Below are 17,495 nucleotides of genomic sequence, written 5' to 3' on the forward strand. Positions count from 1 at the left end.
AGGTGAATGGGTCTAAATTGTACGAAGACAAAATTGCAAGAGGTTACTAAATTGCACGAGAACAAAATTGCACAAGTGCCCAAAATTGCATGAGTGCAACAAATTGCAAGAGTGCACAAAATTGCACGAAATCAAATTTCAAGAGGAAACGAAATTACACGAAGATAACTTTGCACGAGAGTAAAAAGTACAGAAAAACACAAAACTAAAAGATAATTAAAAAAAAAAAAGTTACTGACCGAGGGTAAGGGTGAGGGGTAACAGTGATAGTAGAAGTAAAAATTATTATTAAAAAAAAGTTATTAAAAGCAAAAAGCTATCGACCGAGAATATGGGTTAGGAGTAACAATGATAGTAAAAAAAGTTAATTACAAAAAAGTTTATAAAAAAATATTAACCCGTACAAAAATGTCTCCGTGTAACTTTGTCCCCTCGTGTAGTTTTGTCCTCTTGTGCAATTATGTATGCTCGTGAAAATTTGACAGCTACTCAAAACTGTATATAGTGTTTCTGTCCAATGTATATTTAAAAATTTTAGTTGAATATATTGTGAAAAACACAACAACATATAACAAACATACAGTTATAATATACAGATAGATATTTATTATATTAACATATAAAATAATCAGTTCTAATTAAATAAAGTTGATCCATTTGTGTATATTTTACTAAATTGACAATTATTACTTTGTCTGTATTTTAAAATTAGTGTGAATTTATAAAAGAATTGAAAAATATTTACAAACTAAAATTTAGAAAAATAATACTTATAATCAAGTTTAATACCTACAATTATCAAAATATTAACAAAAGGAAATAATAAAAACATACTTTTTAGGAAAATAAAAAGTTAAAATTATTTAAAATAGTCTGTGATTTATAAAAAAAATATCAAAACTACTCTGATACAACCATTGTTTTTAAAAAATTTCAAACTAGTTATTCTGAGTAGCCTGTGTGTGTGGCAACCCTGATTAAATCCAGATCTTTTTTGAAAAACTATTTTAAAAATATTTATATGAAAAGTTTGATTTTTAAAAGTTTATGGCTTTTTTGTTCTTTTTAGTAGGAATAACGTGTATAAAAAGTTTGTTTTAAGTGGTACTAATAAAATTTTGAAAATTTATATATTTAAAAGACTTTTTTAAATGGTATGTACTGTACAGTAAATAAAAAGATTTTTTATTTTTGAATAACAACTAAAAGCCAAAGGGTGTAAGGCAGCTTTTTTTTCAAATAGATTGTTTTTGTAGTCTTTTAAGTAACCTGGAAAGACAAAAAGAAAATTAATAACTTCATAAAAAATACTTTTTAAGCAGTTTTCTTAAAGACTTTATGGTTTTTTAATCAAAATTGTTTTACACAATCAATTAACTTAAGTGTTGATAAAATAAAAAATTGGTTAAATTTGTTGTACATGTGTGTAAAATTTAAAGTATAAGATCATTATTATTTTTTGTTAATTAGTATTGATTGCTTATTTAACACAAAAACAACAATCTATCTTAACCAATAAAAGAAAGTAATATATGCTTATAAATATGGTCATTGAGCCTAGTTAGGGAAAAATTAATTTCGAATATAATAAAAATTATTACTTTTTAGGGATTGTTGAGCTTTAAGTTAAAACTGTGATCACATGGCTAGATTGTTAAATTCAGAAGTTCAAAAAGAGTTGATATTGCTCTTTTTTGCAGGGTTGCCACTCTTTGAGACAAAAAACTGTCTTAAGTGAGCAAAAGTGTCCTGAGTGACCTTAAACTGCTATGAGTCAGGCTGAGTTGAAAACAAAAGTCGTTTGTGTGTGTGGCAACCATGTTTTTAGGCAATTTATACTGCTGCATAACCAACTTTTTATTCAAAATATATTCTAATTGTGGGCGATAATCCCTTTAATTTACCCTTACTTCAGCAGCTAATAGATTACATTTTGGTTGCGGAATTAAAAACATTTGCTTTTAAAAAATTTCATCTCGATAAAGTTCCAATATATAAATTTCTCGTCTACAACTTAAAGCATCTTAAGGCAGTTGTACTGATTGTAACTTGAAGCATTTTTGTTATTTTTTTGGTTCTTTTTCTTTTAAAACTAAAATAAATTTTTATTATCGAGTTAAGCTATCAATATATCTTAAACATCTTTTGAAACTCATTTCAAACTTTATTTTCAAGTTCTAAAAATTTATAGGTCTTAATCTTTAGATAAAAAGAAAACCAACCTTTATAACTGATTTTTTAATAACTTAACTAGTTTAGTGTTAATTTGTAAAGTGTTGATTAATTAGTTTTGAACTTATTCAGATTTTATTATTAAATTTAAGTTATATTAATACTTATCAGCTTTGAATAATTTTTCTTGATTTCTATAATTTAAGAGAATTAGTTTAAACTTTTTTCTACTTTTAGTTTTTGTAATAAAGTTTTAATTATAGTCGAGTAAAATATCGTTTACCTAAGTATGTCCTAGTTATTAAATAGTTTACGATGATTAAATAAAAAATAGTATAGCCCAGTTTTATAAATTACTCAAAGTTTTATTTAAAACAAAAAATAAAGATTTTATTTTTGACGTATTTTTGCAAAGAAATGTCGAATGAAGAGTATTTGTTTTGTTAGAATTAAGTTTGTCTTTTGTAATATTATGTATCTCAATTGTTGATGAATATAAATTCATATGAAGCATATTTTAAAACATTTAATTATGTCGATTTAATGTTAGATTGGTTCGGTTTAGTCAAGTTCAAAAACAACTGTATAAGTGCAAGAACGAAAAAAATTGACTTTCCACTTTAAGCTTTATAAGAAAAAAAAATTCAAACCACAAGGATTTCAGTATTCAAGTTAGTGGAGTATTTAATGATAAAAGTAAATAAACAGTATTTGTAAACTAGATGGTTGAACTAAAATGTGAAAAATTTGCTTCAATGCCAAAAACATTAGAGACGTGTTAAGCAGGTAGGTATCAAATTTGCACGAGCGGACATAATTGCACGGAGACACTTTTGCACAAAGGAAGTTTTGCACAAGGGGATTAAATTGCACGAAGAAAAAACTGCACGATGACGCTTTTCCACAAAAGATCAGTTTCCAAAAAGACAGTTTTTCACGGAGGGAAATTTTCGCACGAGCAGACAATTTAGCACAGGTATTATTGAACAGGCTGAATTGTTTATTTAGGTTTTTTAGTTTTTTTGTTTATCATTGTTTTGTTTTTATAATGTATATGTTTTTTGTTATTGTTTTTACTTAAACTGTTACTTCTAACCCTTATCCTTGGTCGATAGTTTTTTATTTTCATTTTGATCAATTTATTTTTATTTATTTATCTAATATTCTTGTATTTTTTCTAATGCATTTTCTGAAATATTTTTTTTTTATTTTTGATAAATTTAGTTATAAAACTATTTTTTAGATAAACAACATTTACAAATATTGACAATACTAAAAAACTATAAGAAGAAAACATCAGTTGTATCTAATATTTTTATGTACTATAAAAGCTTCAATATTTGTAATTATTTAGTTATAAAGTTATAAAACTATTATCCTTATATATCAAAGAAAATATTTAAAAGCCTACTTACGTAGATTAAACATTATTAGGTTTACATTATCATCAAGTATAAATGTAAAAATTCTACTGAAATATAAAATATTTCATCATAAAATTATTTTTTTGTTAACAGTTTTACCTAAATTTATTTTTGCTATTTTTGTTTAAACAGTTTATGTAACACTTTTTAAAATCTTCAGTAAGCATTTTAAAATATTTGTAGCATTTTGTTTGTTTATTCACATAGTTTGCTTTATTAATACAAATAAAAATATAAAACCTTTTGTATAACCTGTACTGTAACTAATATATGTTTATTGAACAAATGAAAAATATAGGTTAGTTAAAAAAAATGTATAGAATAGATAAACGGAGTGGATTTTACAAATATACAAAGATTTTACTTATCTATACATATTAAAACGTAGTATTTCAGCTTTGTATATTAGTTTAGATAAACCAGATTATGAATTTTAATCAATATTATAAGTGTATGTTTAATAACCATATATTATATTATTAAATCTACAAAAAGTTCACATTTATTAGCAATTAACTTGATATAGTATAAGATTTTTTATACAATGTTATGGTTATAATGTTGTTAGTGTTAAAATAATTTGTGTATTAAAATTTATCACTTCGTAAATTTAGTTGTAGATCATAAACAAATTTTAGTTCAATTACCAAGCAGAAAAAAATTGTTTGTAAAATTGTTACTAATAAACACAAAACTTAAAAAAAAGTTTATGAAATAAACGATGTCAGCTGAAAGCTTATACAAAAAAATACAAATAAAAACAACTGAATAAAACTTCTACAAACATAAAATATTAGATATTAAGTTTTTAACACTAATCTATATAGTTTTTCACACAGGATAGGCTAGTCAAGTTTTTAAAACGCTACACGTTTTTATCGACCAAAAGTTTTTTGTAACATCATAAACATACATGGTTGTATCTTTTGTGACTCCATATAAATAATTTTCACTTAGCAATAATATAGTGTTACCTATACAAACAGCTTGGTATTTAGATGAAAAACGAAAATCAAACTTAACTAGTTTTACTTTTAATAAAGTAAACTTTCTGGAAAAACTGTCAAATACTTCACAGTTTGTAGTACATAATCCACCAATAACAAACAATTTGTTAGGAACGGGTCTAAATTGCGCGAAGACAAAATTGCACGAGGTTACTAAATTGCACGCGGGGACTAAATTGCACGAGAACAAAATTGCACGAGTGTACAAAATTGCACGAAGATACTTTTGCACGAAGACTAATTTGCACGCGGGCACAAAATTGCACGAGGGGACAAAATTGCACGAAGACTATTTTGCACGGAAGGTCAATTTTGCACGAGTTACAATTTTGCACGGAAGGTCAATTTTGCACGACAGACAGTTTTGCACGGAGGGTCAATTTTGCACAAAAAATATCAGCTTAAAATAACTAAATAAAAATATTTTAAAACTTTTATGTTTTATAAAAAATAATAATAAGCATGTGCTAGTGTAGTTCGTTTTAATTTAATTAGGTTTGTAAACCCGTGCAAAATTGACCCTCCGTGCTAAATTGTCACTCGTGCAAAAATGTCCCTTCGTGCGAAAAAGTCTGCGTGCAAAATTGTCTGCTCGTGCAAAAATATACCCTCGTGCAAAAGTGTCTTCGTGCAAAAATGAGCCTTCGTGCAATTTTGTCTACGTGCAATTTTTTCTTCGTGCAATTTTGTGCTCTCGTGCAAATCAGTCTTCGTGCAAAAGTATCTTCGTGCAATTTTGTGTTTTCGTGCAATTTTGTCCCCTCGTGCAATTTTGTACGCTCGCGCAATTTAGACACCTACCCCAATTTGTTACCCATGCTAACTGATGCATTGTCAATTTTACTACCAATCTTATCAGGAAAATAAATCCATTTGTTTTCATAATAATCATATGCTTCTACTGATCTTCTATTACTACCTCAAGTAACAGGATTCTTCCTTCAAAAACTGTAAAAGCTTGATTGTATCGATGTTTATTCTTTTTAGCACTTTAAATTATATTATTAGTTTCAAAGTTATAAACAAAAAAAGTACCATTGTATCTTATTACATAAAAGTCTTTCTTGAAACAGCAAATAGAACATTTATGATAGTCTATATCTGGTTGTGGTTTACATGACCAAATTTTAGTTTTATTGCATAACTTTCTAACGTAACTACTATACTCGCCATTTTGTAAATTCCCACCAAAAACAAACAAGTCTGAACTAATAACAGCAGTTTTACAATCATATAACGCTTCTGACATATAAGTATATTTTTTGCATTTAAATTGAGGACCATAGTGTTTTAAAACACTTTTCAAAACTTTTTCGTTTTTATTCCTTCCTCCACAAGTTAAAACACTGAAATCATCTTGGTTACAATATCTGTTTTCATACAAAACCTTTGGTGGAAAATTAAAACTTGTTTGCATTGTTACTTCTTGTTTTGAACTTAACCAAAATGAATCCATCTAAGATTAAATTGAGACTTTACGAATAAGCATAACTGTTAGTTAAAATAAAAGTTATTTATTAAACACGCTTGTCAAATATATATAGTATACAGCTAGATCATAAGTGTGTATAGTTATAACAATTTAAAAGTATAGAAAGATATCCATAATACTTATAAATTCAATAATAAATAACTATTTAAATTGTTTTACAAAAAATAAGTTGTAAATTTAGTTTATAATTGTTACCAGAAATTATTTATGCAATCGTTATGATATTTGGAACTGTATTAATTGTTTACTCTTAAAATCTAAATGCATTTAAATGAAAAAGAAAAAATTGTAAAGATTATCTAATAACGAAGTTATATTTAAGATAGTTAGAATTATCTTAAACTGATTATGGTTTAAAAATATGTAAACACAATTTGGAAAATTATCATTAATTAAAACTTGAGCTACAAAAGCATGCTTTTATCAGACTTTTATTATTGATTATACATTGATTTTTTAACTAATCCTAACCTTCATTAACTCTTTAAATCAGGATTTATTTAAGATTGTTATAATAATCAATTACTAGAACAAAACTACCAAAATATGGAATATAAACTTCAAAACCGAGTTAATTATTAATTAAATTACTATTCTTTTAGTAAACTAGAATAACATTTTAAAATTTTTTATTAATAGCATGTATGTTAAAAATTTTGTACTGAATTTAATAAACTTTTTAACAATATGGGCTAAAACTAATAACTCAAAAATAAGTTCAACTAAAATGAGTAAACATGTCAAGGTCTAGTTTTATTTTAAACGCGACAAATTTGACTTTGGTTTTAGTTTGTTAGTTTTATAACATATTAGTGAGAGACAAGCGGTTAAATTCAAAATAATAGGTATTAAATTAATGCAACACAACTTTTGAATTATTATACATAAAATGTAACAAAGACAAATAACAATGATATTTAATACACACTATTTACTGTAAAAAAAACATCTGTAAACATAAATGTTATATAATGTTTTTTTTTTAATTGTATGAAAACGTTATTTTTTGATAAAATTAAATGTTAGATTTGAAATCTATTTATTATAACTAAAAGTTTTATTTTGGAACGGGTCAAAGTTTTACGAAGACAAAAATGCACGAAGACAATTTTGCACCAATGGTCAATTTTGCACGAGTTACATTTTTGCACGAGAGTTAAAAAACACATAAAATAAAAAAAATAATTAAATCGAAAAAACAAAAAGCTACCATTCGACCGAGGGTAAGGGTTAGGGGTAACATTGATGTAAAATATAATTAAATTATAAAAACTAAAAATAAATAAGCAATTAAAAAAAAACAACAACCCGTGCAAAATTCTCTCAGTGCAAAATTGTCTGCTAACGCAAAAGTGTCTTCGTGAATTTTTGTCCCCTCGTACGTTCGTGTAAAATTGACAGCTACCCGTTTTAATTAGCTATCAATAAAGATTTACTGTTTATTCCTCATGTTTTAATTAATTAATTTAGATTTATTTAGTATTTGATATAGTTTTAATCAACTTAATTTTAGTTTAACTTTGTTATGTTAGTAAAACACAGTTACTCTTTAGATTGACTCTTGTGTAAAAATTTTGACTGCATTTAATGTATTTTATTTAGTATGATGTTTTCTATAGATTTATTAGTGTTTGCAATTGTTCCTTAACACAATATGATTATTCATGTCATGCTTAGTTTTTTAGTTAGTATACCTAAATAGAATATTGTACTAAAATACAATCTTCTTCGAATTTTTTGAAGAACTATTTTAAAAACTATTAAAGTAAATACATTACTAATGTTTAAATATTTCTGTGATGTAATTATATTTTTTAAATGGTTGAAAAAAATAGACATAATTTTTAAATCTCGAATTTTTAGGGAATATTTTTGTAAGTTTGAGGTTCTTTAAAAATGAAAATAGAATTTTATTAAGTTTAAAAAGTCGAAGCTAACATAATTAAAAAAATCTCAGTTCATACATTTTATAAAGTAGGTTTCTAAATATTACAAAGCTTATAGAAACAAAATTTAGTTTAAAGAATAAACAGTTTAAAATATGCGAATTAAGGAAATTGTAAAATTTTTTAAGTTAACATAAAATAATTCTATTTTAGTTTTTATATATTCCCAACAACTTTAAAAAGTGCTTTTATAATAATAAAAATAAAATCTTTTGTATAACTCATCTTTTAATTAAAATAATGTTTGAGGATTAAGAAAAGTATTTTAAACTAACTCATTTTTACTTTTAAATTATTATTATAGTATACATTTATAACTAATTTGTATATCTTTTGTAATTAATGAGTATTTTTATTAGAATTATTACTTATTTTTTCAATTAACAGTTGTGTTAGTTGGTTTAATATCAATTAGTGCAAGATGGATTCGTGTTTGTCAAGTTCAAAGTTAATTGAAACAATGCAAGAAAATTTTGATTTTCCACCAAAAGTTTTGTATGAAAATAGATATTGCAACCAAGATGATTTCAGTTTTTTAGTTTGTGGAGGAAGAAACGTTAATAGTAGGCAAATTGTAAATAGTGTTTATAAACTAGATGGTTGCGAACTAAAGTGTGAAGAGATCACTTCAATTCCAAATGCAGTTGAAGATTGCAAAACTGCTGTCATCAATTCTGATTTGTTTGTTTTAGGTGGATATAAACAAAATGGTGAGTATGATAATTGTATTAGAAAGTTTTGCAATAAAACTAAAACTTGGTCTTTTAAAACGCAGTCAGATTTAGAATTCAATAAATGTTATATTTGCTCCTTCAAGCAAAATCTATATGTAATTAGTTACGATGGTTCATGTTTTGTCTACAATTTCGAAACCAACAAAGCAAGTCAAATAGCTGATATGAGTATAAGTAGACATTATGCAGCTTCCACAGTTTTTGAAGGCAAAGTTGTTGTTTCAGGAGGTATAACATTGAAATATGTTGAATCATATGATTATTATGAAAATAAATGGACTTATTTACCAGACATGATCTACGAAAGATATTGTCATGCTTCAGTTAGCATGGGTAACAAAATGTTTGTTATTAGTGGAAAATATACTACAAGCTGTGAAGTGTTTGATAGTTTTTCCAGAAAATTTACTTTATTAGAATCAAAGTTACCCGAATTTTATTCTTATTCGTCAACTAATTATCAAGCTGTATGTATAGGTAGCACTATTTTCGTGATTAAGTCAAATTGGTATGAGACAATCATGTATATTTATGATGTTCAAAAAGTCGAATGGTCAAAAAAGAAAAGCAGTTTTGTGAAAAACCTGACTAGCTTATCTTGTGTGAAATGCTATACAGATTAGTATTTAAAGTATATCGAAACTTTTTATGTTGTACAACTTAACTTTGTTATTTTATGTGTGACTACTTTGCATCCATTTTAAATTTACTTATCAACTTTATTCGTTAAACAAACATAGTTATGTTCTTTTGACTTTTTTACTTAATACATATTGAAAGATTTTTATTTAATCTGTTTTAAAGTTAGTTGTAGTATTTTACTTTTGTGCAGTTTAACGGTAGGTTTTATTTTAACTAAAAGTAAGAAAAGTAAGAACTTTAGTTAAACAAATTAAGATCAACTAAAGTTTATATTTAAATAATTTTTTAACATTTAAATTTGTGATTTTTCTATTATTAATAAGATAATGAGTTAGCGTTTAATTATTCAACTAAGGTGACATTTTTAATGGGTAAATCTTTATTTACTCATTTTCAAATAACTTTTTGGCTGTTTTGTTTTGAATTTTTTTTTGAAAAAAAATTCTGATAGATGATAGTTTAATAAAAAAGCAAAGGAATAAAGCTTTGTATACAAAAATATCTAAAATTTCATTCAGTAGCATTATAAAAACATGAAAGTGTAATTAATATTTTTGTAAATTGTTTAATTTTCTTACTTTAATTAGAGAAAACCAAACACTAATTAAAAATTTGCAACGTTTACTTGTTTACGTAGAGTTTTAGTATAAATAATCTATAATTTTATTTTATTTTAATTTTTTTAATACTTCTGCTGGTGATCCACTGTCGATCTTAAACTTAAGAATCAAATATAAATTACTAATTTAACTTTATTCTAACAATACATAACAACTAAATGATTAAACTTAAATACTTGACAAAACATTAATCACATTGTTACCAAGTTAACCAAGAAATATTTGTAAGTATCTAAATTTAAGTAAGGAACTACATTTTGCTAAAACTAAAATTACTTTTAAACACATTTTAAGAAAAAACTTAAACAAAACTACTATATATAAGATAACTGTTCAAGAATATATGTTTAATCGTTTTTAACAAAAGGTCCTAGTGAAGTAACTTCACTGGAATATAAATAAGGAAGATTACTGTACAATTTGTTTTTATATATAAGATAGTAATTAAACTTAAAGTAATGAGTTAAACAACATATATATGCTTAAAAAATTTTCGACAAAGAGATACAGTTTTTTTTATCATAATTGTAAAACGTTGATAACATTGAATAAAATCTTATTTTTAGTTTTATGTATAATTAACAAACATTAGAATTTATACTTTTACGCTGTGAAATTTCCAACACATAGAATGTCACAAAATGTCACAAAAACTATATTAAGATATACAATTGTTTGTTTTATTATATTAAACTGTTGTTATTTGAAATTTTGTAAAATCCGAAATGTAAAGGTTTAATTTGCTACAAAAATCTACTTAATAAATTTCAAGTCATTAAATTTGTAACACTTTTAAATAACATAAAACTTTGTCTTGTAAAAACTAACTGTTCAGTAATAAATTAGTTAACTTTAACACACTTAAAACTGTTTCTTAGTCAATTGATTTGATTACAAACAAGAAAATGCTTTAAGTAAAAGTTTTATTAAAACTTTAATATACTGGATTTACTTGTTTTCTAAATATCAATAGTGAATTGAATTTCTGTGCAAAAATGAGTTTGATATTTTTTATTATAATGTATATTATTTTGATATAAACGAATATTTATTTTTCACCGGCTACGATTTTTTTACCAAGTATTTATTGGTTACATAAATAAATAAAACAACTTGGATATTTTATTGAAAACAAACAAAATTAAGAGTAAGCTAAAAGTCTTACAACTAAAAAATAAATTAGATTCTACGACATAAGACGATTGAAGTAAATTTAAAATACTAATCATTACTGTATTTTACACAAGATTTTTATTCCATTACTGTCTTTATCAATGAACAATTTTTATGAAGATAATAAACATACACAGTTGTGTTTTTCGAGCTCTGTACAAACTTTTTTCTGGTCACAAAAATAAGATTACCTTTACAAAAAGCTTTGAGTTGAGATGACCAACTAATATTTAATTTTGGTGAGTTTGTTTCTATTAAATTAAACCTTCTGGAAAAACTGTTAAATATAAAGTGTTAATAATTGCATTTTTGCAATTATATAAATCTTCTGGTATGTTAGTGTATTTTTCACATTCAAAATTAGGACCATGAAGTTTAAAAACGCTTTTACATGTTTTCTTTTTTTATTCATTCTTCCACAAACTAAAACACTGAAATTATCTTGGTTGCAATATCTGTTTCTATACAAAAGTTTTAGTGGAAAATATAGACTTTTTCGCTTTGTTACTTCTCGTTTTGAACTTGACGAAAACAAATTCATCTAAGACTAACTTGAGACTTTAGGAATAAACACAATTATTTATTTAAAAATAACAGTTTTTGCACTATATATGCCTATTAATTTCATAAAACATACAGTTAAATTCTAAATTTGTATTGCTATAATTGTTTAAAGATGTACAAGATACACTTCATATATCCTTTAAAAATAAGTATACTTTATTCAACTATAAATATTTTAACCAACATATCAAGTTTTTATTTATATTTGTTCTTAGGCTTTTGTTTTAAATTAACATTATCAGTAGGTAATAAAAATAATTAAGAATCAGGGAAACGAGGTTTTTTCAAAATTTAATATTGTTCTGATAATAATATCTTTAAATTCTTAACTCTTGTTTCTAAAGCTAAACTGATGTATTTAAAAAATAGTTATCAGAAAGTAACTTATGAAAAATATATATCTTTTTTTTTAATTAACATGAAAGAAAATAGAATTCGAAAAGTATTAAGAGAATTTTGAAATTTAAAGTTTAAATAAAATTTAACTAAAATAGGTATGAATGCGTTTATACATAAATGTAATAAAAATGTACAACAGCAGTAATTACTAAGTAAACCAACTACAATATAAAACTTTAAGCTACAGAAATATCTCCTATTTTATTGTGATGAAATTGCTTTAAATTGATCTATTTAGTGTTAAAAGCGAAAAAAAAACTAATAAAATCTTTCTTTTATTCAAAATTTTTCTTATGTTTAACTTATTTTTTATTAAGTTTATGTGTTATAATTAACTAATAATTTTAAAACTGAATTAAATATCTTTATTCAGTCTTAGGTCTTCAGAGTTGAATTAATAATAAAAATAATTATTTTTCACTTAAACAATTACTTAAATTTTTAACAATGGTGACTAAAGCTCTTAATACGATGTAAAGAAACTTTTTTAAACTAGAAAAATGTTTTAAGAACATAAAAACAGATTTGAACCTAAATTACTGTTTTTAACAGAACAAATAGTTTAATTTAACGTTATCAAAGTTAGTTTATATGAATAAAATTGCTGAGTTTTTATTTATTTAAACTAGATTGCTTACATTAAATATAATATTTTTTTTTACTTATTAATTGATAAAAATTTGTAAAATTTAAAAATTAAACCTTATTTATTATCCTAAAAAACCTTGAAAAGTATCCAAGTAGTGTGCGACTCGATTACCGAAAGATTTATTCATACACCAAGTCCTTGGTCTAAATATTTATGGCGCTTATTTCTTTTAGTTATATAATAAACAATACAAGTACAAATCGTTTTTTTTTTATTAGAAACTTTTCAGAATTACTTGTTATTTATATTTAAATGAAATATTGTGCAACCGTTGTTGAATATTTCAACTTAGCATCAAAACATAACTATTTTTTAGTTTCCTGGTATGTCTACTTTTTTTTAAAGTTAGTAATGATAGGTAAATAGTAGTCTGTACATGTAAAATATTAATTTAGACAATAAAGTATTTTTATCCAAAATTAACATTTAAAAGTAAATTACTTTTATTATTGTTTACTCTTATAGTAGTGGATAACAATAAAAAGTTTTAATATTTTGAATATATGACCATCGTCTAATGGATATTACATACATTATTGTCAGTGTCTACCTAAACCCTGTTTAAACTATAAAACTGAACTTTATTCCAGTTTCAAAAATATCTATCTGTAAAGTAGTAACTTTTAGCACATACAAAAACGACAATTTAAACAAACTGTTAGTTTACTTAAACTAAACTACATTAAAATAAATAATCTTGTATAAATCTATCACTAACTATAGAGAATGATGTAACCAGCTTTTTGTATAGAACTAGTTAAATATATTAAACAAAGTAACAACTTAAGAAGTTTTTTTTTAATTTAAAAATTCTAGAAGTTTTTTACTAATATGTTTTGAAATTAATAAAACTAATTGTTTAAGAAAAAGTTATAAATATCAGCGTATTCCTTTTTACACTTGTAAGTAATTAATTTTTTAAAAAGCTATGTAAACCTAAAATATTGTATGAAAATCAGTAATTTAAGTTTAAAATATTATTTTTTTGTTTTATTAATTTTAGCACACATTATATAAAAATTTTGAGTTACTAAGTTATAAAAAATTTATTAATTAACTTAACTAAACCCTAATTTTATAATTTATGTTAATTTATGAACATATTGTGCATTCAAATGTATTACAAATGTTTTAAGTATTTTAAAATTAAGATTTTATTACATTTTAAGTTCAAATGTAAATTTAAAATTCAAATTAAATTAATTTTCATGTTAAGATTAACATAATAGTTGTTTTGATAAGTTAGCTTTTAAGTAGTTTTATTTTTGTTAAATACAAATTATTATTCACATGCTATTAACAGGTATTAAAATGTTAATATTATAAGCTGTTATATTATGAAAATAATTGAGATTAACTGAATTTTTTTTCATCTGACTCTTCAGTATTTTGATAATTGCTGTAAGTGTTTAACAAAGGTATCATCATCAACACAAAATAAAGAAAAGATCGTTTATGTTATAATATTTGTTATACATAGTTTGTTTTATTTATCTTTATAAAGTACATTGTACACCTTTAAAAAGTTTTAATGTATGTTTTATGTCATTAATAATTGTATTTTATACATAATTTATTTTTTTTAATCAATAATTATATTTGATCGTAAAGTCTCAATTCAATGCAAGATGGATTTGTCAAGTTCCAAATAAATTATAACTGTACAAGACAGTTTAGATTTTTTACTAAACTTTTTGTATGAATATAGGTATTGCAACTAAGATGATTTCAGTATTTTAGTATGTGGAGGAAAGATTAAAAACAAAAAAAGTTGTAAAAAGTTTTTTAAAACTGCATGGTCCTAAATTTAAAAGTGAAACACATATTAACATGCTTAAGGCTTTAAAAAAGTGATCTACCGAGTCCAAAAGTTTTGGATTCGGCCAAAAAACGAACTACAGTTGCAAAAGATGACTTGTTTTTTCTTGTTGTGTTGGGAAATAAATTTCTCGCCGGTTTTTGGAAGCAATCAATTATGTTTTTCCTCGTGCAAATTACCACCTTCAGAAAATAATTTTTCAGAATAGACAGAAGATGGTAGTGCAGCAAAATATTTTCTTGCAAAGCTGGCAAAATGTGGATATTTTGTCTGGTCAAAGTTCCACCAGTTTAACAATTTATCATTATCAATTTCTGCATTCAAATTCTCTGTAGCAAAAAAAACTTTTGTTTCTGCTTTGATTCCTTCATCAATATAATCCTGTTGCTTGTCTTCTTGTGTAGTTGTGTTTGATTCTATTTCAAACAAGGAATGGTAAGTTGACAACTTCTTCGAATCAAAATTAACAGAGTGTTGTGAATCTCTGGTGGCAATATATGAGAATCACCTTTTTGTTCAGCCTCGAAAACGATATGTTTTTTAACAATGAATTTTAGCAACTCTTTAACATTATTTTTGAGGTAAGAAGGGAAAGCGGAAAGGCGATATCGTGGATCAACAGCTATTTTGAATAGTAGTAATTTGTTGACATTCTTGTTTAAGTTGTTATTATTGGTATAGAATAGGGTTAATCAATATACAGCCCACGGAGTTTAAATTACCGGCTGCCGACGGTTTTTGAATTACAATGGAATCCGGCCCGCGGAATAAAGTGACCGGCTTGCTAAGTTCAATATTTCCTTTTGTATCGTATTTAGCAAAAAAAACTGTAAGATTTTGACATAAAAACATGCTTAAAATTAGCTTTTTAAATTCAAGTCTGCTGATAAAAAACTAATTTGTGTTGTTCTAACTTAGTTGGAGTATATTTTGTTTAATTACCCAAGGCAAATTATTTTTTTTAATCTGATGTTTTACATATCGACCTTTGTCGATAACCATGTCAATTCTTTTTTTTAGTATATACATAAACGTCTGACACGTCACAATCTACACCTTAGTTGTCGCGTATTAGAAATTTTTTGAATTAGAAGGACTCAGAAAAGTGATTAACAGTACCTATAAAATTATAATCCGGCCAAGTCTAAAACTTTTATTTAAGTTAGAACCCGACTGCATCCGGATCTCGAATTAAAATTAGTATCCAATCGGACCCGGTTAAAATTTTCAAACTAGGATCCAGCCGGATCCGGATTTAAAAATGCAATATCTGGATACTGGATCTGGTAAATTTCAAAATGTTCTTGCCTGCTAATGAAAAAAAAAATCCGGATTTCGCTTAATTGAAAACGTTGCCCACTTCTAGTGTAGAACTTTTTTTCGCAAACTTCTCCTATATTTTTGGCCTGAGTTTTAAAAAAAATGATATTTCTTCTGAATTTTCATTGATGTTAACAAACTTCGTCAGTAATCTTGCATGCAGCATCATGCATGAGAGCTACTACACTTCTTTGTTACAAAATAAGGTTAGAGCAGTAGAATAATGTGATAAACAAGTTGCCATTTATTAGCTGTAATAATTGAATCTTGATCATTTCTATAGTTAGCCACATAGTACTGGACACCTTATTTCAAGTTTTCAGTATCTCTAGCATAAGATATGTTGAGTTCCATCTTGAATCCTCATCTTGCGTTTTTGTTTTCTTTGTGCTTTTTAATGTTTCTTGCATTGTCTCAAAAAACGTGAACATGATCCAAGGTAAACTTCCAATTACTAAGCTTACCCTGAATGTGATTACAAATGTTTTGTGCTCACCCTCCATTTGCCGGCAAGGTCGAACACGGTTTTTGCACTCAAAATTTTCATTCAACTAATGCACGGTTAAAGAAATATATGATTTATAGATTAATAACAATTAAAGATTCTCCACTTATTGCTAAAGAGAATAATATAACTTCAATTATTTTAAGGTTTTGTTTACATTTTAACACTTCAACAGTATCTTCGCAGTCGAAAGTAGCTTTCTTTCTTTTCTCTCAAATTTCTTTAACTTTAATTCAGTAACGCGCTTGTTTTGGTGGGTTAGTTTGTAGTGTCTTAGCTGATAACACGTCTATTTCTTTAAAAGTGTTGTGTTCCCATCGTACACTTGTACGATGGCGACTTTGTTATATGAATTTTCGAATTAAAGTAGTTTATTTGTACAGTTTGCTTTATTTTTTATTGCATTTTCTCTTTATCGTAATACAGCTTTTAGTCATCTAAAATAATCACTAAAAAATCGTTTACTAGTTATTTTTTGCTGAGCTTAAATACCTAATTAATATAGATACTAGCTAAAAATGTTTCAATATTTTTAATTATTATAATATATACTTTTTTTTGTTCTTATGAAAAATTTGTAATTTTTTTTTAAATTTTTAGTAAACGTAAGCGTACAAAAAAATTCCTAGTATTTTAAATATATGTGGCTTTCAAGTTATTAAAATCTGGCAACTTTGTTAAGCTAAATGGTTTTATTCAAAAATAAATGTGAAAATATACTAAAGCTTAATACTTAACATATTTCAATAAAAAACATAATAGTTAAATTACAGGGTTCTTTGTGATATTACCTTTGTGACTAACGACACAATTTAAATAAAATAACATCTAATAAATAGTATATTGTAAAGTATTTTAATAATAATTTAAATAATTAATATATGTTAATTGCTCTTAATAACGGCTAATAAGCAGTTCTAAAAAAACGAATGCTTTTGTTAAATAAGCAAAACAAGTCAATAACAAATTTATATTAGTTCTTTGAGTTGGCTGAAATTATAAAGATAGTTGATCAAAATGTTGTTTGTT

This window comes from Thalia democratica, chromosome 3 (genome assembly GCF_965202585.1).
Source record: "Thalia democratica chromosome 3, ktThaDemo2.hap1.1, whole genome shotgun sequence".
Taxonomy (NCBI): Eukaryota; Metazoa; Chordata; class Thaliacea; order Salpida; family Salpidae; genus Thalia; species Thalia democratica.